Source organism: Hemicordylus capensis, chromosome 1 (assembly GCF_027244095.1).
Source record: "Hemicordylus capensis ecotype Gifberg chromosome 1, rHemCap1.1.pri, whole genome shotgun sequence".
Classification (NCBI taxonomy): Eukaryota; Metazoa; Chordata; class Lepidosauria; order Squamata; family Cordylidae; genus Hemicordylus; species Hemicordylus capensis.
This window is the reverse complement of record NC_069657.1, coordinates 126418295-126442247: the sequence shown is the minus strand read 5'-3', so window position 1 is coordinate 126442247 and position 23953 is coordinate 126418295. Positions and strand designations below refer to the sequence as shown.

The 23953-nt window shown below is 42.3% G+C and overlaps 1 protein-coding gene across 2 annotated transcripts in view; it reads right to left on the bottom strand.

Annotated features, from left to right (window-relative positions):
* OSBPL5 (oxysterol binding protein like 5) overlaps positions 1-23953 on the bottom strand; it is a 268153-nt gene that overhangs the window by 196155 nt on the left and 48045 nt on the right. Inside the window, exon 1 of one of the 2 annotated variants that reach the window (XM_053283575.1) lies at positions 12617-13167. The exons of the other annotated variant lie outside the window; for it this stretch is intronic. The gene's annotated coding sequence lies outside the window, so the exon portion shown is untranslated. Of the gene's footprint in view, positions 1-12616; positions 13168-23953 lie in introns of those variants that run through there. 2 annotated transcript variants of the gene reach the window in all.

Below are 23953 nucleotides of genomic sequence, written 5' to 3'. Positions count from 1 at the left end.
TCTATTATTATTATTTTACATTTATATCCCGCTCTTCCTCCAAGGAGCCCAGAGCGGTGTTCTACATACTTGAGTTTCTCCTCACAACAACCCTGTGAAGTAGGTTAGGCTTAGAGAGGAGTGATTGGCCCAGAGTCACCTAGCTACCGTAGTATTATGGCTGAATGGGGATTTTTGAACTCGGGTCTCCCCGGTCCTAGTCCAGGACTCTAACCACTACACCATGCTGGCTCTTCTACTCCTAGATATGAGCAGAAAGTGCTACCAATTACCATGTGCACACAGGGGAAACATACTCTTCCAGTCGCAGCAACTCATGCCTCATGCAGTACTGTTCTGGAGTCTCCCAGCCTCAGGGGACTTTTGGGGGAGGGCATGGGGGCTGGTGTCCACAGGAAGAGCTGATAAGGCCCCATGAGCAAGCAGAACACCAGCCATATATGGCTTTGGATCCCAACCATTTGAGGTTTTTTTAACCAGTCCAATCAACAAGATTGATTCTGACAGGTGGCCCGGTACAGGGGTCTGAAAGCACAAGTCATCCATACTGCTCTGAAGATTTTTTATTATTGACCTCAACCCATAACTTTTGGGCTTGCTTATGCAGCCAGATCAGCTGTGCTCTCATGCCATCATCATGTCCCTACATAAATATGGTGCCCTTCAAAGCCATCAATGTGATCGTACACATCAAGTTGTTTAACTGGTTCTCTAAGACCTCAGGAAGAGGTCACATTGAGCTCTACTACTAGAGATTGTTCTAACTGGATACATGCATTGAATCCAGCAGCCCTTCTGCATGCAAAGCATGTGCTCTAGAACTAAGCTATGGGCCCTCCCAATACCTTCAAGGATGGGGGCAGGGGGCAGGGTGGGGAAGAGAACAATTTGATGGCATAGAGGAAATACCCTTACTAAAGGATGGTCTCCGATTACGGTGGAAAACAATTTATCGCTAGGTACCTATGCCTATACCACCTTAAGTGGTGCAGCGGGGAAATACTTGACTAACAAGCAGAAGGTTGCCGGTTCAAATCCCTGCTGGTACTATATCGGGCAGCAGCTATATAGGAAGAAGCTGAAAGACAACAGCTCATACTGTGTGGGAGGAGGCAATGGTAAACACATCCTGTATTCTACCAAAAGAAAACCACAGGGCTCTGTGGGCGTCAGGAGTCGAAATCAACTTGACAGCACACTTTACCTACCTATACCTATACTTTCGTACACAATGTGCCCAGTAAGCCAGTTGTTAAGAAATCCCTAACTTACAGTACTGGAAATGCTACCTGGTGGTACTTTATTTGGCACAGGGGTCAGGGCAAGGAAAAAAAAGACTTTTTCAGTCTACGGTTTATGTATGTTTTTATTTATTTCTCCAATTTGTAGACCGCCCCAAACTTTCTTCTCTGGGTGGTTTACAACAACATACAAATTAAAAAGCTTGGGTGAAAAAATAAGTCTTGAGAGACTTCTAAAAGGTTGTCAGAGAAGGGGAGACTCTGAGGTTCACACAGTTGTGGGAGCACTATTAATAACTGGAGAGCAAACACAGATGAGAAACAGTCAGGCACTGTCAGTCATGCTTTGGGATTTCTGAATTAGATTATGATGATGTGTGCTACATTGGACTGCCCCTGAAGATGGTTAACAGGCTCGAGTCAGAATTCTCATGTATCATCTATCTTAAGATAACTGCACTGGATGCCAATTCGCTTCCAGGCTCAGTTTTTAAAAGCTGCTTTTGACTTTTATTCTTAGTGATGTAAGTCAAGTGATGCACAATGTTGGCCCTCCAGCGGCACTTGGATGGACTATAGCTTCCATCATCCCCAGTCACAGCAGCCAATAATCAGGTATGATGGGAGGTAGGCCAACAACAGGACTTAGGCCCCGATGAGCTCAGGAAACATCTTGTTAGACTCCCAGGGGTCTGAACTCCAGAATGACTGAAGCAAACCCAAAAAGGTCAGCCTCAGGAACAGCCAGGGGAGGAGGTTAGCTTGTCACCTGGGCCCAAATCCTGGTTTGCTACATTCTGCCAGTTCCCTCTCCCAGAAAACTCCTGGCTCTCATACTTAGAAGCAGCTCCTCATTGTCAGCTGGCTTGTCTTTAAATACCCCAGTGCAGAGCTGACAGGGCTTAAAACCTACTTCCATCCCCACCCCCTTCCTGACCTTGCTTCCTGTTTCCTGCCACACCCAACATAGGTATCTCCCTGGAGCTGTTTCCTGCAGCTCTCCCTGCCTTGTTCTCTCAGCCCCACTGGGATCCGACCAGCCTGGGCCCTTCTCATCCCCACTGCTTCCTAAAGGGAATGAAAACCTCAAAAGAGGGATGCCATAACCTTCTCAAGCCTCCACAGGGCCACCCAAGCGACCAGGTAACATGGGATCCCGACATCTTTTCCAATATGAACCCCAATGTGACACTTTAAATCTACTGTGGTCAGATGGAACCCTGACCTTAGGTCAGATGGGCCCCTGCAGAAGGTTCCATCATATATGAAGGCTAGACTGACCTCCATGATGATCAGGGCTTTTTCTGTTTAGTAGTTGGTTTTTACAAAAATGCAATTTTTAAAAAAAAGTTAGAAATCTGCTGGAAAAGATTTCAATGACAAAAAGCTTTCATGACACAGATAATTTCAGAGCAAAGAACATACTATGCATATCTCTCAAAAATATATTTTAAAACTGCTGAGGATTATTTTGATTTAACTGCTCTTGAGTTACCTAGTCCATCGGTTGGAACTCCTCATTTTGCCTGTTTGTTTCGTATCCCAGTCCCCACTTGCTCTGTTGCCCCATAAAGAGGTTGTGATCAGTCAGAGGAGCAGCAGAATTTAACATCAGTTCCAAGTTCTTTATTGGTGTCATTTCACATAGGGGTGAACATTTGTCTTAACAATGATTAGTTAATTTTAAATAAACTTTTTTTTTAAAGTTAGTGAGAACCTAAGACTGCCAAGGGCACACCTCTGGTCCTCAGTGACCAGACTTCACTACATCTGACAGAGTGGTGCAGTTATCAGAATACTGAAATAAGACATGGAAGGCCTGGGTTCAAACCCTAGTTCTGTTATGAAGCTCAACCTGGGATGGTCACTTTCTCTCCATTTAATCTCCCTCACAGAGTTCTTTAAAAGGTGGGGGAGAAGGAAATCTCTTTCATATTTGCTGTTTTACAATGCCTGTAAATTGCCTTGGGGTCTTTAGGCAAAAGGCAATATATAAATAAAACGAACTCTTTATACCACCCTTAGAGGAAGAGTGGATTTAAAATGTAAGAAAAAAATAAATTCACATCCTCTCTGTAACTGCTGATGCTTCACCTCCTCTTGTTCTCTTTATCCCTTTCCCACCTAAAGCCACTGCTGTTCACCACTTCATGGATTCAATCAAACAGTTACATCTAATCTGATGTAAAAACATGAGCTCTTTTTGTAGTCTTTAAATCTCTAAGCCAAGCCATTAGTATTTAACTCAAGGTGCTTTGGTTCAGAGGTCCAGGACTACTGACTAAAAGCATGACTATAGTCATTATAGGACAGCATGTACTGTGCTTAATCTGTCTTTGTGTTAGAGAATATTGCAGGGCATGATATCAGCAGCCAGAGCATTATTATATATCCTTTCTTTCCACTCAAGGGCTTCTGATAACCAACAATAGACCAAGGCATCATAACATACAATTAAATCTTTTAATAGAAAGCTTAAAATGCAAAACTGACAAAATGATCAAAACTAATAAATGTTAAATAACCAAACATATCTCTATATATAATTCTCTAAGGTGTACCCATGGCTAATCCCATGTGTGGCAGCTCTCATGAGAGTTTGCGAGCAGAAGCACCCTGGTGATTTGGCAGTGGAGATTCCATATGCAAATAGGGAGGAGGAGCCTGTGAGAGCAGAAGCACCATGGTGATTGAGAAGTGGTAATTCCATATGCAGATAGGGAGAAGGAGCCTGTGATGGTTAAGGTCAGTTGGAATGCAACTCTTACTAGTTGGAAGATGTTATCAATCATAGAGGAGAGGAATCTATCTATATAGGGGCAGGAGTCTGAAGAGAGGGGTCGTGGGAGAAGAAAGAGCCCCTTCAGGAGAAGGAGGCTGCTGTTGTGTGAATTAGATAAGGAAACAAGATCTGTTAACTCTGGAAGGGAGGGGGGAGGGAGGAAAAGAAAGACAGAGGAGAAGAGTGAGGAGAGGAGAGAGAAAGAGAGAGAGAAAGGGAGGGGAAGAGAGAAGGAAGGAAGGGAAGAGATGGGCCCAAGCCTGTCAGAGGCCTAAGGGGAACGAGTAGCCATGGCAGAACCTATTGGCAGCAAGGAAGGGCCCAGTCAACCACTGCTGCTGTTTGGGGCCATTGGCAGAGGGAAGTAGGCAGGCAAGGGATAGGCCCGAGCCTGTCAGTGGCCTGACACGAATGAGCAGCCATGGCGGTGGCAGCAGCGAGGAAGGACCTGGTCAACGACCGCTGCTCCTGTGGGGAGGAGCAGGAACTTGGCCAATAGGCACCAGCAGTGCTGCAGCTGCAACTAAGAGAGGTGAGGGGGATGGAGTAAAGGAATGGAGGAGTGACCAAGAGGGGCGAGGGGGTGGAAGCTATTGGATGGAGGAGGAGGAGCAGGAGTGCAGCTTAGGTGGAGAGATCTCTGAGGTGAGTGGGGCTGTGGGAGGGGGTGACAGGAGCAATCAAGTACTAGTGTGCCGATGCTCTGCATGGGTTAAGCTAGTTACAGAGTAAAAATCCAGCCCATCTATTCCTTATCATGACGTTGACTAGACAAAATTCCACACTCATCTCCAACCAAAGGATTACAATTTTTCATTATAACCGTGGTAGATTAGCCTGTCAAAACAAATTCTTATAACAAATCAATAGTTTTAACTCAATATTTGTTCCTTCTGGACTAGGGCTGCTTGATGCTCCTGATTGCAATTGAACACTACTTATTGCACAATATCACTATTCAATTTCACGTTATATCATGAACATCCGCATAAGAACATAAGAATGGCCCTGCTGGCTCAGGCCCAAGGCCTATCTGGTCCAGCATCCTGTTTCACACAGTGGCCCACCAGATTTATTTATTTAGTGCATTTATTTTGTCCTCACAACAATGTTCAGTGCTCACCACCCTGAACCACTTTAGGAAGGGCAGGATATAAACCAACCAAACAAATTTTAATACTGCCAGACACAAGTCTCCTTTCCTCATGGTGATTTACAATGCCATGTTACAATGCCTTCGGAGAGGTTTAGATTAGAGGAAGGCATGCCCTCTCTCCCGCTGTTGCTCACCTGCAACTCCTTTACTTTATAATACCATTCTATATTAGCAAGTGAGAGCCAGTATGGTACAGTGGTTAGAGCATTGGCAGCTGGTTGGCTTAGGACCAGAGAAACTTTGGTTCAAATCCCATTCAGCCAAGAAGTGCACTGGGTGGCTTTGGATCAGTTGCTCTCTCTTAGCCTAACCTTCTTCACAGCATTAAGGGAATATATGCCACCCTGATATGCCATATATGCTACCTTTCCTTCTTGGAGGAAAGACAGAATAAAAATGTAATAAATAATTAGCAGGTCACCACGATTTCTCCTAAATAACTTTTAAAAGGTTATTTAGAAGCCACATTCAACATGGACATACTGAAAGCAAGCATTTTGGAATGCTGTTTGTATTACTGGTGTTGCCTTCCAATGCCCTGAATAGGATGAGAGCAATTCACTGTCTGAGGCGAGCTTTCACAATTCAAATGGCTGTTGTGTCTAGGGCTGAACATGCTGCTTTTTGCAAGATCCAAATCAAGTCCATGGTCACAATTTTTTAAACCAGTTTGGAAACTGGGATTCTTCAGCAACTGCCCCCACAGGACCATCTCAGCTTTGGCAACTGTACATTTGTCAGGGTGACACCCTGTTTGATTCCACACAGCAGCCACACTGCAAGGATATTTAGGAGGAAAAATTCTTGAGGGTGCCAACAGCAGTGGTAATGGTGAGGGTCAAGAGGCACTGGTAGGCAGAAGAGAGGAAAAGGCCATAGTTGGCCCTTGGTTGTGCTCAGAGGGTGGGAGCAAAGCTTGGAAGGCTAAAAGGATGCAACTGCATCCTACCAGCCCCCCAAAAGTCTTCATATTCTCTCCTTTTGAAAGAAAGAAAAGACTCCCCAAAATAATAGGTGTTCTCATAAGCTGGACATCATTTCTTGCCATAGGACAAGCATGGAGCAGGAATCATATGGTGTAGGTTCCCTTTAAGAGAAACTTGGCAGAGAGCGTGCAAGGATTCATCTCCAAAGAAGAAAATATATTCTGTGCATGTCTGTGCCAGCAGCTTATCAAAATAAACCTGCTGGTCTACTATTAATTCCAGCAGTCTTTTCACATCATACTTGCAGGGATTTGGTACATCACCCAGCAGCTTTTTCCACCTCAGTGATTCACACTTCATCTGATAAGATGTCAAAAGACCTTCTCTTTGAAGGGTCACATCCCACTTCCTCCATGGTGATTAAAAAACAAAGCAAAGTAAGGACAGGATACAGGGTTCAGAATAGCAAAGCACAATTTTCAACATGTAGAAACATTGTTTATCTTCTCCTGCCACATAACCCACAATAACTAATAGGTTCCTGTTCTAGGCAGTTTCTAAGCTCTAATGAATGCAATGTGTCAATTGTTTATCAGGTTTCCTCAGAGCCCTCAAGTCTGTGGCATTATATTCAGAAAGAACAGCAAATCAACTGCACAGACATAGTATTAGAACCATGAATCACCATTCCTTCTTCTTTATCTCAACATGCTGAATGGAAAAACTCCACATTTGTTAAAAGAGTGAAGGCAAAGAAGAACTTTGGTGTAACTGAATAAGATATTAGATGGGTTTTGGTGTTAGCTATGATTGGACAGAGCATATTATACAGGTGGAGAGAGATTTGTATCGCTTCGAGAATAAGATGGCTCTTTGCGGCTTTGCCCACCTTCTGCATCTCCTATGCGCTCTCAAAGCTAATACAGAACCATATCTAATAGTGTGAGATATGTATTTTCCCTTCCCCCAACACACACTTGCTGCTGTTATACAATTAACAAAAGTGGTCATCTTTTGTTAATTGTATGGAGCAGCAGATCCATACAAATATATTTATGATGCAATAATTTAAAGTTGAATAAGATACTGCTTTCCAAAGGAGGGTGCCAGAAGGACTCAAAGCAGAAGAGTATACCGTATTTTATGGACTATAAGACTCACTTTTTTCCTCGAAAAATATCCCCCAAAATTCAGGAGCGTCTTATATGTTTTAACAGTTTAATATGTTAAAACTCTGAAAAACTGGATTAAAATTAAGGTGCGTCTTATAGTCGGTAGCGTCTTATAGTCCGTAAAATACGGTAACAGCCCCGGTGAGAAGCATGACTAGAATATTCACTGGTAGTCTAGTTCAGGATAAGTTACACTTACCATCTTTTCCTGTGCAAGTTTAGCTTGGCCAAAATATGTATACACCACAGGAACAGGCATTCATATGCAACATGAGTGGGGCAGAGACATTGTGCCTTGTGTTAAATCTAGAGAGTAGTTCAGGAGAACCTCAGCCAAACACTGCTGGGAATACTGCATAGAGTCCCAGAGAACAATTTCTGCATGAGGCAGTAACATAGCTCATTTGATCCATAGGTGAGGAAAATCCTGTTGATTTTCACCTGTGTTGACATGCCCATAGTCAATTTCATGCTGGATAATCACTTTAACCCTCCTTTTGTGAATGGTTCCACATGTGCTGAACTTAGGTTTGACTACAAGCTGAACACAAGCTGAACCATTCAAAAGACTGAGATGCTTTGATATATCCAACACAAACTGTCTGAAAATGTTAACTTGTGCTGGACAAAACAATTGAGTAAATCTACACTAGCAATCCACATTCTATTCTATCTCTCCCAGTATGGTGCCTCAGGGAATCAGATTAAAAACTATTATTCTTGGGGGCAAAACAACAGCCCTAGCTCATACAGATGAAAGACACCTGCAGATGTTTCAGAGTGCAACAGATTTATAAGGAACTAGCGCTTGGTTTACACTAACACATAGCAGTTCATAAGCACAGGAAAAGCCATCTAGATAACATTTATTGATCTTGGCTATGTTATTAGACATTCAGTCATCTTAGATAGGAAGAAGTGCCTCAGAATAGCTAGTGATTTGAAAGTGTGCCCACTGCATCCCACACTGCATTTCACAATTCTGATAAGGAAGTCAAAACTAATCCCAAACTACACCCATTGCACAGGTCAGCATTCAATCATGAGCAACACTGTATATAGAAATTACAAATGCCTCTGACCAAAAAAGTGCAGTGAAAACACTGACACAGGTTCCAGTCCAATTGTACAAAGAGGTCTCAGAATAAGGACACTCTCTCTTCATGACATTTGACAATACAGATTTAGCACAAAGTTCTATCCAAGTTGCTAATTAAATAAATAATTGGTGGGGGAAATCCTCTTGTAATATTTCATTTGAAATGCTTTGAACCTGTGGCTATTCGCTCCTCCGTTTCCATCACAGTTTTTAGAAAGCGTGTTAAATCTTGGCTTTTTACCCAGGCTTTTATATGGTTGTCTCTACTGCTGCTACTTCGTATTTTGTACAGTTCTTATGCTTGTATTTTAAATCTTTTTAGTTAGATTTGTTTTATATTTTAGCATAATATTTTAATTGTCATTTTAATAGTTGTTTTTAATTTTTCTGTGAACCGCCTTGGGATTGTTTTAATGAAAGGTGGTATACAAATTTAACAATAAGTACCAAATGCATTGGTTAGCTTTTTAAAAACACCTATAGAACATTAATAATCTAAATCTGGAACAATATGCAGCAATGATGGTTTCAGGAAGAATCTCGTGTAGATTATCAATTCAGGCAGATTATCAGTTCCTGACCCCCTCTACTCATAATGCTCTATGCAGAACATGTATATTGTAGCAAGGTTCGTGTGCAGGGATCCTGGAAGAAAGTCAGTGGGCAATATAGTTGGGAGGAAAAATGTGGGATTCAGTACGGCCAAACATCTACAATCTTATTTTGAGTGCCATGATCACAGGAGTCTGGAAGGCTAGTATTTTCTGGTACTAGAAAATAGATCAAATATACATAGCTAAAGGCTTATATTTTGTTGGTTTAGCTTCCAAAAAGCCACTGCAGTCTCATAATCAGAGACATTGGACTAGCAATAATAACAAAGATACCCTTGCCTTATTTCTTAATCTTCCTAGCTTTTAAACTAATCTAATTACTTTGGAAGCTTTATTTAGTTACATCCCACACTTCCTCCAAGGAGCCTAGAGTGGTGTACACGGTTATGTTTATCTTCACAACAACCCTGTGAGGAAAGTTACATGAATCCAGCATTTCCTTTCCCTCCCGCAAACCTTTTTCAAATTGTAAATGGTAAAACGATTTGAAGCAGTTTTGTTAAGGCCTCTTTACAAGATGCAAGACACTAAGGATGTTCATGTGACCTGTTCTCAATTAGCTATCCCAAGGCTAGAGAAAAACCAACAAAAAGCCAAACTTCTCAGAAAGCTTTTTCCTTGCCTCACTTTTATATTGCTGTTACACTTTAATAATATGAATAAGTTCAAGGTCAAGGTGAATTAATCCCCCCCCCTGCCTTCTCTCTTTAAGTAGGTGTCATGTTCAAAAGATACAGAGAGTGACGACTAATGTAAAAATGCACAGGCTGTCCAAGGCCAGCTATAGAACCTGGTTCATTTTCAAAATACAGAAATTCATCCTAATACTTACAGCTGTCAACCAGTGGTATAGTAGTTGTCTCACTGCCATAAGAACTGGACAACCTTAAATTAAGTCAGCAATTAATGGTGGGCCACAAACTAATTGTGGGCCCAAGATTCTATGACACTATGTACAAGGTCTAAACCAGGGCTGCACAACTTTGGTCTTCCTGCAGATGTTAGACTACAATTCCCATCATCCATGTCTATTGGCCACTGTAGCTGAGGATGATGGGCATTGTAGCCCAACAGCATCTAGAACACTAAAGTTGTGCAGCTTTGGTCTAAATCATGTGGACACCGGACTCTTGCCTCAAATATGGTCCAAAACCTTACTTGGCTCCATGCTTGACTCTCCAAGTATCTCTTCTATAGCCAAGCCCTATAGCTGACAAGCATGCTATCAGAGGAGCTTCTCCCAGTACTTGTCTGTGCAAAAGATGACCACACACAGAAACAAGAAGAGCACACATCTTTAATGAGGACTATTATTTTTCATAGGCATCCACTAACTTTCCCAATTTCAGCACAATGTTCTAGGAGAAAAATCAGCCAAATGACATTGAAGAGCAAGTTGAAGAGTTGTACAATGTCACACTTGCTCTACAAGCTCAAGTACCGATTTCCAAGCACTGCCAAAAAACAAGAAGATGCGGACCCCACACAGATACCAGAGAAAACTGTATGATGTTATCTAATACATTTCAGTTATTCCCACCCACCACCACCACGACCCTGACAGTCAGCAGGAACATTACACAAATGAATGTGGCTTGGCAGGTACATCATTTTAAGGACTGATTAGAACCATGTGGCTAATTGAAAACATACTAGCAGAGTGAAAGGGGAGGAAAACTTGAGCGTGCAAGTCACTCTGCAAAGAGGGCCACATCCTGTCAAACCATTAAAGGTAAAAGGTCAAGTGTGCCGTCAAGTCGATTTCGACTCCTGGCGCCCACAGAGCCCAGTGGTGTTCTTGGGTAGGATACAGGAGGGGTTTACCATTGCCTCCTCCCGTGTAGTATGAGGTGATGCCTTTCAGCATCTTCCTATGAAGCTGCTGCCCGATATAGTGCCAGAGGGATATTCTACATTTAACCACTGATTTATCCAACAAACAAAAGAAAAAGGGGAACCAGAATAATCCAAGCATCTGAATGTCTGCTTTCATGGTCTCCGTTGAGGAGCTTTTCCAACACCTATGACAAAAGTATACATTGAATGGCCCACAAAGCATCCAGTTGGAGTTTTCTTCTGCACCACCACAACTGGGAACTCACTGGAACTGGATCCACCCGTCAAACAAACTGCTTAACTAATGTCATATAAAAGATCCTACTTGCCCTTCTTGCCAAAAGCAATTAGGTCTGATTAAGTCTACCTTTGGCTCGATTATAAATCTTAATTGCTCGGTTGCTAGGCAAACTGCAGACTTCTTCTGACATTCCATCACTCCCACTGGTAAATCCCAAAGTGTAACAAAATGTGCTTAAATATAGCAACATGCTCTGCCTGTGCTGGCCCTGAACAGCCTTTGTAAAAATGTTACATTACTAACATTTGGCCTTGGATCTGAAAGATGTTTTCACTATTTTCTCTTGGGTTACATTCCAAGATCTTCCCATTCATTTTCCCACTGAATTTCAATGCCTGAAAAGGTTTATCTTCATGGAACTGTGACGTTTACAAAAGGGCAAATGAAGTTTATTTAAAATAATCTACAGGGTTATGATATTCTAATACAGGGCCCTTCATATTACATAAAGTGCTGTAGAACAACATTAAACAGGCTTCTATCGCTTCTTTGTTAATATAAACTAGTAGGCTCTAGTCCATGAAAGCTTATGCCACAATAGTCTTTACCACTGGATAGTAACTCTCACATTCTCTGTTACAATTCAGTAAACAAAAGAAAGCACAAGCAACCATGCAATCATGAGAAAGGATTTTAAAATCAAATCTTTTTTAAAGAAAGAAAATAAATTCTAGTATTTATTTGAATCAGCTGGTACAGGCCTTACTTAGATAAGATACTTACAACATTTTACAGCTGTCAATAAGACCAGACGTATTAAATATTTCCATTGTGTGAATTTATTTTACACCAAGTACCATTATCTTTCCTTAAGACCGCAGATTATGCCACATGTTGCAGACAGCGAGGAGAGAGTGTCATTTTAAAAAAAGACATTTTAATATTGTGGGGAGGTTTTCCAGAAAGCACTGCTAGAATTCTTGTTTAAGCCACTGAGAAGGAAACACATGGTGGCTGCTACCATGCGTGGCTATAGACTGTTATGGCGATCATCTAGATATTTGTGAACTGAAACATTTTCTAACACATGGCTAATACAAACGAGATACCTTTTCAAAACCCACATCTCAAAAGCATTTATGACAGGAATTTTAAAATCCCTGTTCGTTTCCAGTATTGGGGAGAGGGGACCTTTTGGCTGAGAATTCTAAGAACCGTAGAACGCTTCTTTAGGGGCATACCTCTTTTTGAGAAAGGGAAATTCCCACGAGTAATGTTGAGGACCTGCATGCTTAGATGTTAGATGTGTGAGCACCACTCTCCTCATAAAAGGGTATCTCGATGTGCGCAGAACAGAATTAACCAGAGAGAATCCACAATGAGAAGTCTATTTTCCCCAACAAAACATCAGATCTCACTCTCCTCCTCCGCCCCCCGCATTGTGTCCTAAGAAACAGGCTGCTTGCCCAGTGGGAAAATGGATGCAGAAGTGTGCTTTCCTCTTTCGCATACAAACGCATACAAAAGCAAAAAGATGTCGCCTTCTTACCTCCTCAGCGCGCAGGCAGCGACAGCCCTTGATCCCCCCTGCCCCAATTCCTGCCGGTGATCAGAACAGCGCATTCCCCATGTTGCTAAGCGGCTCTTCACCATAGTCCAAAGTTCCTCTGCGAGCATCTCCCCGGCACACCAGTCATGATGTCCTTCTTGCTGGCTTGTGGCTGCCGAGCTGGCTCAGAGGATATTGTTTAGAGACGCTTCTCTGGGTCAGACACCCTGGGATTCCTCCTCCTCCTCCCTGCAAAGTGTCACTTTCCCCAAACCGCTGCCATGCGGCGGCTGCCCTGCTCCCCTCTGCCTTGCCACTTGTGAGCAGCACCCGCTGCCGCCTTGCTCGGACAAGCAGTCGGCGGTTGCTTTCTTCGTCTCTCTGTCACAGCCCTCGAGGTCCTGAAGGCATCAGCCGACCTCGGAAGCTGCCCTCGGCGACTTCTTTCTAGCAAAGCAACAGATCCCGAGGAAACGCGGCAGAAATCGAAGCTAGAAAGCAGCAGGACAGCTGTTCCAAGGAGTCTCTGCAGCAGGAAATGCCACAAGACTTATCCAACCACGTTAGGGAGAGCGAGAGCGAAAGAGGGGGTGGGCGGGCTGTAAAATCCGGGCAGGATCATGATATTCTGGATTGGATTTTTTACAAATGTCTGCATGGTTTTACTGGTTAATGGGAAGGGGAAAGGGCAGGGGGAGGGCGTAATTTAGGTGAAGAGAACGCAAGATCCAAACAACGGAACGGAGCAGTACAATTTAGCCAGGAATTGTGCAGATGTTATTGTTTCCAGTCCTCCTTTATGGTGAAGGGTGATTGTAACCAGTGGAATCTAAGGCTTTCTTCAGCTGCCTCCCCCTTTCCCAGAATTTGTGACTCTCTTCCTTGTTCAGCTGCATTAACGCCGGTAGAGCAGAAAATGGGAGAAGATTTGGGCAAGCCAAAGACTTGCTACCCCCTGCTGGACAGCCAGTGTCCACAAGCTGCTTTCAGTTAAAATGTAGAACAGTTGGTGGGCGGTGAGGGCGACGTTGATACAGACGGTGACAGCATGCATGTGAGCAGCAGTCCAGCTGATAGGGAGGCATTATCACGCATCCTGTCTTTCTGAAACGCATGAACCAGCCTGGCCCGGGGGGGAATGGTCGGCAGACACAGGAGAATTCTGCTCAACTGCTAAAGCGAAGAAGGGGGAGAAGACAGTGGTGGCATCATGGGATTGGGAAGGGAATCGTCACGCTGCTGCTTTGAGCTCCTTGGGAGAAGAGCAGGGTATGGAAGTGACAGATCCTGCACGCGTTAGTTCCACGTCCCCAAATTCTCCATTAGGTGCAATGCTAAGGCACAAATTTAGGCAAACTTAAATACCAGATAACCTGTAATTGCAAAGTGGAGCGGATTTCTAATTCTCAGGACACTGACTGTTGCAATATGAGGAAGGTAAATAAACTAGAGATTTTGATTGCCAGTCCTATAATAAAACATTCATTCCTGTTGCCAACTGACTAGAAAGAATGGCCTAGCCTGCCCCAGTGCCTTTAAGAGTAGTTTCAGCAGAAGAAACCTTTTCACAGCAGGGAGTTAAGTTAAGTTAAGCATTATTTCTGACTAATGTAAATGCAACTGTATTTTATAGGATGCAGTTAGAAAAGAAAAAAGAACAATTATTTTACATTCGTAAATAGGAGTGCCAACTTTTTAACCAATCCTTGCCCTTGTGCCTTTTAAAGCAGCTTGACTGACAGACATTACCAGGAGATAACACTTATATTCCTGCTATGAAAAGCTTTATTTGATTATTTCTGCAGGTCAAGCTGCTATTAAAGGCATTAGAGCAGGGATCAGAAAAATAATTGACAATCGTATTTTCAAATGATAAAAAAATTAAAGTAATGGTTTACAAGTCATACACAGTTGCTTTTCAAATGCTTCTCATAACAATTCTATTTTTAAAAAAACTAATTCAATTTCCATGTGTTATAACTAGGCTTTAGTCTTATTTATTAGGTTAGCTACTGTACAGTTCAAGTCTGACAGGACCAAGTTATTTTCCTACCTGGGTATTTTTAATTTCCACTCTCTAGAAAAAATTTTTAAGTGCAAATGTATTAACATGAATTATTGTAAATTAATTATACATTTTTCAACTTCTGGGACAAGTAAGAATTATATAAATTATGGAATGAATAATAAAAGCAACAATCATGACTGCAGAAATGTATTCCAGGTTTCCCCCAAAAACAAATGATGAGACAGAAGAATAAAAGTAATCACATAATGAAACTTGAGTATTCTGGAAAAGAAATTTATGAATCACAGCACTTGATATCACATTTGTATCAATATAATTAAAATACTGAGATCTCTGCAATATCACAGCCACACTGATCAAACTATATTTGGGACTCTCCAGTAATTAACATACTTTGCAATATTATACCATAGGTTGCAATAGGTTTCACAGTCAACAGTTCATGCACCGAAAAGAATAATAGTTTAAACAAGCAGATTATGAGCACTACAACATCATCTTGCAATACAGTTCTTAAGTAAACAGAAAAATATTTCTACCTTTAAATGTTTTCGGATGAACTTATTGGCTAAAATGCTTAAAGCCATAATTCAGCAAAGCAGATACTTGGTAAAAGATGTGTATGTGCCTCTTCTGAGCTCACAGACCAAATGAAATCCTAGCTACCTTGTTGGTTTATTTTACAACCCAGGTACTATTAAATTGGTCTCTTGATTGTAAAGTTGTTACAGCTCTCTGGGGTAGTTATAGGAAGGGAGAAAAAGCCACAAACAACTTTCAGTGTCCCAAAGGAGATCAGAGGTCCACTGAGGCTTCATAGACCAATTGTTTTCTAAGCAACTTTTGTCTTCTTAATGTAAAAGGTAGCAATAAAATGTCTGATTTAAAATAGGCCATCACATGACAAACCATACAGAATGTAATACTTGTGTACATAAAAACACCTGATTCATCTGACATTCTACATCAAAGATCAACTCAGTTATTCATCTTCAATCTTCAAAAGAGGTTGAAGACTATAAATAAGTGCCTTTAAATTCTGTCTATAAACAGAGGCTTCCTAATATGACAGTGATTCACTGAATGCATCCACAGTCTAATACTATTGACAAATTTTCTTTTCTTTTGTCTTATGACTTTTTTATAAAGTAGCCTAAATATTATTATCCTGATAATTGTTGGTAGCTAGCTTGATCGTTTCTCTTTTCTAGTCAGTGCCAAACTTTTAGCTTAACATGTTGCCTGAGATGTCTCCTGATAAATATAGCTGGCTTCTGGTTTAGCTTTCAGTCAGAAAATAGTTCACCATGACATTTTCAGTACTCAGAAACCTAGTGATTAACCAGAGTACCTATCTTTTGTAGTGCAATCCCAGAAAAGATAGATTTTATATAAACAGTCCAAGATGGCTGGAAAACCAGGCCATGGGAGCTTCCTTGGCCATCCACAGGGAAGGATTCCCAGTGATGGCCAGGTATCATAAATCTGTACTTCACCTAATAGTACATTTTAAGCACACAAAGGGACTTACTTCCACTCACTCCACATCAGGATGCTCTCTGGGAAACACAATGAAAATATTTCATAGCAAGGGAGGCAGCTTACAGAGGGACCCAGTTGATGCCTTTGCAGCAAACCCCTTTGAACCGTTCCCATGGAGATGGTTCCCAGGAACAACAGCAGGTTCTTCTTCCTACTTCCTCTGAGGAGCAGAGCTCCCCAGATCTCAGAGTTTTGACCTTAGTCACAAGTTTAGAAGGTCCAGTCTCCAGAGCAGGAAGAATATGCTCGGAAGAGACCTTGTTTGGGACAAATAACTTAAGATGCTTTGTATTCTACAACTTTTGAAAGTATTCTTTGGTCTCTCAAGGGTTGCCAGCCCAAAATAATATTAATTGGTTTGACTGATTAAGTGCCGTCAAGTCGGTGTCGACTCTTAGCAACCACATAGTTAGATTCTATCCAGGATGATCTTTCTTCAACTTGGCCTTTAAGGTCTCTCAGTGGTGTGGCCCCGATATTAATGGTTTGGGCCCTGGATACCTGAAGGACCACCTGCTCCTAAGGGTTTCTGCCCACCCAACAAGGTCATCAGGGAGGCCTTTGCTCCATGTGCCAATGTTGAGAGAGGCTAAACTGTCATGCACAAGGGGAGAGCTGGTCTTGTGGTAACAAGCATGTATTGTCCCCTTTGCCAAGCAGGAGATACTCTGGTTCACATTTGAATAGGAGACTACATGTGAGCACTGGAAGATATTCCCCTCAGGGGATGGGGCTGCTCTGGGAAGAGCACCTGCATGCTTGCATGCAGAAAGTTACAAGTTCCCTTCCTAGCATCTCCAAGATAGGGCTGGGAAAGACTCCTGCCTGCAACCTTGAAAAAGCTGCTGCCAGTCTGTGTAGACAGTACTGAGCTAGATGGACCAATGGTTTGACTCGGTATAAGGCAGCTTCCTATGTTCCTATGCAGGGGCGTAACTATAATAGGGCAAGGGGAGACAGTTGTCTGGGGGCCCACTGCCTTGGGGGCCCCCCAGAGGCAAGTCACATGACTGACCTCCCCAGCTGCACACCCGCCTGGGGTTCCTTCAGTTGTATTCATCCTCCAAAACTGATGTGAGTGTTAAGACCTGGAGCTACCAGAACAGCATGCCTTTCTCTAGGACCATTAAATGACTTGCCTCGTCCACAGTTTACAAAACCTTTTAAAAAATAATTTAGGGTGATGTTCTATTGTGGCACATAGGTTGATATATATATATAATAAATTTTACTATGCTTTTTGTTACCACTATTTTCAGCCTTGTTTAAGATTTCTTTACCTCATGAGCTGAGCTTTGGTGCGGGGGCATTTTAAAATCTTGTCTCTGGGCCCACTCCAACCTTGCTACACCCCTGTTCCTATGGCAGGACCTTTTCTGTTGTTGCCTCCTGGCTCTGGAATGCTGCTCTGAGCCACCAGCTCTGTGTACAGGTGCCCTCTCACTGCCCCATTAGGGTTTCTTTTTAAGGCAGGCAGGGTTCCCCCCTGCCTAACTTAAATCCTCACTGGATTTCCCTGGCAGTGGCTACCGGTCTGGGAGGCTCTGGACCCCGCCTCAGGTTCATGTGTGGGGAGCAGGCCCAGCGCCAGCTGAGGCCATACTTGAAGATCTTGCCTTGGTTGACATGCCCCCTCTAAGCGCCAAACTGGTTCTGAACTGGTTCATTAGAACAAGTGCCGGTTGGGCCCAAACTTGTACTGGTACCCCTTTCTTGGGGTCCAGTCCAGTTCAAGTCCAAACTGGTAGAACTGGGCTGGTTCTATTCAAATCAAGTTCGAATCCAGTACAACCAGGCTGTACTGGAGCGCCAAGCCCAGCCCGTAGAATTCTGAGTAGCCACACCAGCACTGCTACACTGCACCACCAGCTCTGGGTACAGGTGCCCTCTCACTGCCCCATTAGGATTTCTTTTTAAGGTTGGTAGGGTTCCCCCTTTGCTTGTAAAGGGAAATCCTCACCGGATTCCCCTTTACAAACATGCCCCCTTGAAGCACCGAACTGGTTTTGAACTGGTTCATTAGAACCAGTGCCAGTTTGGCCCAAACTTGGACCGGCACCCCTTTCTTGGGGTCCAGTCCAGTTCAAGTCCAAACCGCTAGAACTGGGTCGGTTCTATTCGAACCAAGTTCAAATAGAACCAGCTTCAAACCAGGAAAAACTTACAGCATTTGTCTGAAGAGGCAGGACTTCTGGTTGTGTTTTTGTATGTCTGAAGAGGGCTAGTATGTCAGCTACATAAGGCATCTTTATTTGTTTGTTTATCGTATGTAAACTGCTATGAGAACTTTTGTTGGAAAGTGGTATATAAATATTTACAGCAGTAGTACTAGTAATAGCAGTTCAGCGCTCGCTCTCTCCTTCTGCAACATGAGGGTAGCAATACAGACCTAGGTACAGTGGGTATAGGAAAGAATCACCCCCTTTGATAGACCTTAAATTCTGGTTCCCTTACATCCTGAAATGAAAACACAAAGAAAATTCCCTTCACCAGCTGTACTTATCCAATGCAACCTATAACATCCAACTGAAAAACATCACAATTACAGTCCAGAAAAAGTGTCAGAAATAAAAAAACAAGAATTACTGAGATTGAAAAAGGATCACCCCCCCCCCCCAATGTCAATATTTTGTTGAACCACCTTTTGCTTTAATAACAGCCTTGAGTCTGTTGGGATACTTCTCTATCAACCTTGCACATCTAGACGGAGCAATATTTGCCCACTCCTCCATACAGAACTGTTCAAGTTCGGTCACATTGGATGGTAGGTGTTGGTGGACTGCTATCCTCCCTGGATCCGGTCGGCCCTCCAAACTGGATGGAAGAGCAAGGAGGAAACTGGTAAGAGAGGTTACCAAGAGGCCAATGGCCACTCTGAAGGAGTTAAAGGACTTCATGGCAAAGAGTGGTTGTTCTGTGCATGTGACAACAATTTCACGAGCGCTCCACAGATGTGGCTTGTTCGGGAGGGTCGCAAGGAGAAAGCCACTTCTCAAGAAAGGGCACATTAAAGCTCGTTTGAGCTTTGCCAGAAGGCACCTTGAAGATTCTGATGCCAAATGGAAAAAGGTCTTATGGTCAGATGAGACCAAGATTGAACTATTTGGCCTCAACACCAAACAGTACACCTGGCGTAAATCCAACGCAGCTCACCATCCACAACACACCATACCTACAGTGAAGCATGGAGGTGGCAGCATCTTGTTGTGGGGGTGTTTCTCTGCCTCAGGGACTGGGGCTCTCGTTAGGGTAGAAGGAAAAATGGATGGGGCAAAATACCATCATATTCTGGAAGAAAACCTGCTACCCTCTGCCAGACAGTTGAGGATGAGCAGAAGATTCACCTTTCAACATGACAACGATCCGAAGCACACAGCAAAATTGACCACACAGTGGTTGAAGGAGAAAAAAGTGAACATCCTCATGTGGCCCAGTCAGAGCCCAGACCTAAATCCCATAGAAAATCTGTGGAGAGATTTGAAGATAGCAGTCCACCAACACCTACCATCCAATGTGACCGAACTTGAACAGTTCTGTATGGAGGAGTGGGCAAATATTGCTCCGTCTAGATGTGCAAGGTTGATAGAGAAGTATCCCAACAGACTCAAGGCTGTTATTAAAGCAAAAGGTGGTTCAACAAAATATTGACATGGGGGGGGGGTGATCCTTTTTCAGTCTCAGTAATTCTTGTTTTTTTATTTCTGACAATTTTTCTGGACTGTAATTGTGATGTTTTTCAGTTGGATGTTATAGGTTGCATTGGATAAGTACAGCTGGTGAAGGGAATTTTCTTTGTGTTTTCATTTCAGGATGTAAGGGAACCAGAATTTAAGGTCTATCAAAGGGGGTGATTCTTTCCTATACCCATTGTATTAGAGCAAGATCAGTTAGTCATATAATAGTTAGCATAAATACCATTGAAAACAATGAGACAAGTTAGTCATGTCTAAATTTAAAGTCCTATTAATTAATCATGACTAAATTAGTCCGGATGTTGCCCACTGTTAATACAAAAATATCTGGATTAATATTAATCATACAATTACATGGATAACTGTGCTTTTAACATTCTGAAGAGGTATATGAATGATAAGCATTATCGGCTGACACTTGTCTACTGCTGTGTTTGCAGAAGGACATTTTGCAAGTACAAAGCTTTTGCACCAAGTCTGGAATTTGCATCCCAGACAAGTGTTGCGCTACAGCAAGCATGTTTGCACTTGTGCAACAACTGCACAATCTGCAACATGCCGCAGTTGTTTCAAAGGGAAGTATTTTGCAAGAGCACAATTCTGGAAATCCGCATTTTATAGAGCAATTATGTGTTCTTGTGCTAGTACAACTTTGTTTTTTATACAAACACTTCATTAGTCATGGTGTCAACCACTGGCTTACATGAGGAAATTTACTCAAGGTAATCCCACTGAAATGAAAAGGACTAACTTGTTCTTTTAATTTCAGTGGGACTACTCTGAGTAATTCATCATGTCAGCTACTATTTTATTATATAAGCCATACATTTGTCCATAGTTACTTGTATAAAAGTATAAAATACCCAAATAAAAGAAAGTTCAACAGAACTTCCACACAGATAAATATGCAAAATTGCAGATATAATTATTAACTGACAACATCTTCTGTCACAGCAAACCATTTACAGATTCATATTCATTAGGGATGTGCCCAAATAGTCTTCGGCACCGGCGGGGATACTACTTTAAGGGCGGGGAAGGGTGTACTCACCCCCCCGCAGCGTTTCCCCCGCCGGCGCTATCAAAATTTCAAGCCCCTCGGGGCGGCAGCGTTCGTCCCTGCCGCCCCGTTCCCCCCGTCGGCTGGAAGTGGCCGGAAGTTGCGCACGCGCACTTTTTCAACATGGCAATGCGAAATTTGTGGTCCAAAGTAACTTATTTTAGGCAGGATCCAGACTAATGTAGTCATAATTAAGAACCACTGAAATAAACAAGACATGACAAACTTACAATTTAATGGGGCTTTGTCGTAACTAACTTAAAACTGCACTTGCAGCCTTACTACGTCAGATCACTATATCAAAACATCTGCACTTGCAGTCTTCAGACATCTACCCATGTGGATATGGAGGTTCTCCTATTGCCATAAATTGATACTTCACCACTGCCCTGGAATACAAAGGGCATACTGCAGAAGCGAAAGTGTATGTGTCACAAAAAGGAGTCTCAATAGTGGGCTGGAAACATCAGAAAGATCTAGCGATCGTGTTAGACCCAAATAACACTACAGATGATGGAGCATCCATATAATGATATGATTGCTGATTTCTCAGATGTTTCTGCTGATATTCCTGGCACTCTCAGGAATAATATTAAAACATATTACTCAGATGAAAGCAAATGCAATACCATTCAAACATAAAATTCAGATGAAGGCAAATGCAATATCTGTACAACACAAAGTGAGGAACATACTCATAGTATTGTGCCAACTACTTACAGAGAAGCTCTTAAGAATACAGCATGCTGATATCATAAAGCCTGTTGATTCATCAGAATGGGTCTCTCCCATTGTTCTTGTGAGGAAATCAAGGTATACTTAGATCGTGCACAGATTTATTATTATTTCTTGCTTACACAGTCAGACAGGTGTTATTGACTCGTTTGTTTTATCCAGACATCGAGTCCTTCCCAAGGACCTGGGATGCCAGAATTTTATTGTCAATGTTGTTGCTGTTGTTATAGATATCATCGCAGAATATAGGCTGTTCCCAGTAAAGCTGCTTTTTGTAATTGGCTGATGGTGATTTCTGTGGCCCCGATGGTGTTGAGGTGCTCTTCAAGGTCTTTTGGAACTGCTATGTCGATTATTTTGACTTGTTTTTCTTTCTTCTCGACTAGAGTTATATCTGGTGTATTGTGTGGCAGATGTTTGTCTGTTTGTAGTCGGAAGTCCCATAATATTTTTACATCTTCATTTTCTTCAACTTTTTCAATTTTATGGTCCCACCCATTTTTGGCTACAGGTAGCTTGTATTTTTTGAAGATGTTCCAGTGTATTATCCCTGCTACTTTGTCATGCCTTTGTTTGTAGTCAGTCTGTGCGATCTTTTTACAACAGCTGATCAGGTGGTCCACGGTTTCATCTGCTTCTTTACAAAGGCGGCACTTGCTGTGTGTTGTGGATTTTTCTACTTTTGCTCTTATTGCATTTGTTCTTAGTGCCTGTTCTTGCGCAGCCAGTATTAAACCCTCTGTTTCTTTCTTCAAGTTGCCATTCTTAAGCCATTGCCAGGTCTTGGTGATGTCTGATTTTCCACTTATATTGTGCAAATATTGACCATGCAGGGGCTTATTTCTCCATTTTTCTGCTCGGTTCTTGACTTGTTCTTTCTTGTAGGCCTGCTTTGTTTCATTGGTGTTGAATAGTTTCGCATTATTGACCATTTGAAGTGCATCTTCTTCACTGTCCTTGATATATACTTCAAGGCCTCTTTTCTCCTCCTCTACTGTTTGATGGACTTGCAGCATTCCTCTTCCACCTGAGCTGCGAGGGAGGTATAGCCTATCGACATCACTGCGGGGGTGCAGAGCATGATTGATGGTCATGATTTTCCTGGTCTTACGATCTAGCGTCTCTAGCTCTGCCTGGGTCCAGTCTATTATTCCTGCAGTGTATCTGATAACAGGTATAGCCCAGGTGTTTATGACTTGTATGGTGTTCCCGCCATTGAGTTTGGACTTGAGGATTTTTCTAACTCTCCTGATGTATTCACTTCCAATTTTTCTTTTAACTTCAGTGTGTGCAATGTTATCAGCCTGGAGAATGCCCAAGTATTTGTAATGTTCTTTCTCTTCCAGGTTCTTGATCTTGCTTCCATTGGGCAGTTCTATTCCTTCTATTTTTGTTATTTTCCCTCTGTTCATTATTAATGCAGCACACTTGTCTAGTCCAAACTCCATTGCTATATCGCTACTGAATATACAGACAGTGTTTAGCAGTGATTCGATTTCTGACTGGGACTTTCCATACAACTTCAGATCGTCCATGTACAGCAGATGGTTGATTTTACTTGATGTTTTAGATGTTTGGTATCCGAGGGCTGTTTTGTTTAGTATTTGTGTAAGTGGGGTCATGGCGATTACAAACAACAGAGGGGATAGTGAGTCCCCTTGGAAAATGCCTCTTCTAATGCTAACCTGTCCAAGTGCCTCGCCATTGATTGTTAACTGTGTACTCCACATGCTCATTGCTTTTTAAAATAAATATCTGAATGTTTTTGCTGACACCAGTTGTTTCTAAACATTTTAGTATCCATGTGTGAGGCAATGAATCGAAGGCTTTCTTGTAGTCAATCCATGCAACACTTAGATTGGTTTTTCTTCTCTTGCAATTTTCTAAAATCATTTTGTCAATCAGCAGCTGGTCTTTTGTGCCTCTGGTGTTCGGGTAATTTCCTTTCTGTTCAGCTGGAAGCTGTTTGTTAGTTAATAAGTGTTGCATCACTTCATCTGCTATTATTCCAGTTAATAATTTGAACATGGTTGGCAGACAGGTTATCAGTCTATAATTACTTGGAACTGCACCTTTTGCTGGGTCTTTCATGATGAGATGAGTTTTCCCAGTTGTTAGCCATTGTTCAATATCACCTCCTTGCAAAATGTGATTGAACTGTTTTGATAGTTGTTTATGAAGGCTTGTTAGGTGTTTAAGCCAAAAGCCATGCAGTTCATCGTCGCCTGGAGCAGTCCAATTTTTAATTTTCTTTGCTCTTTCACTTATTAATTCTGGTG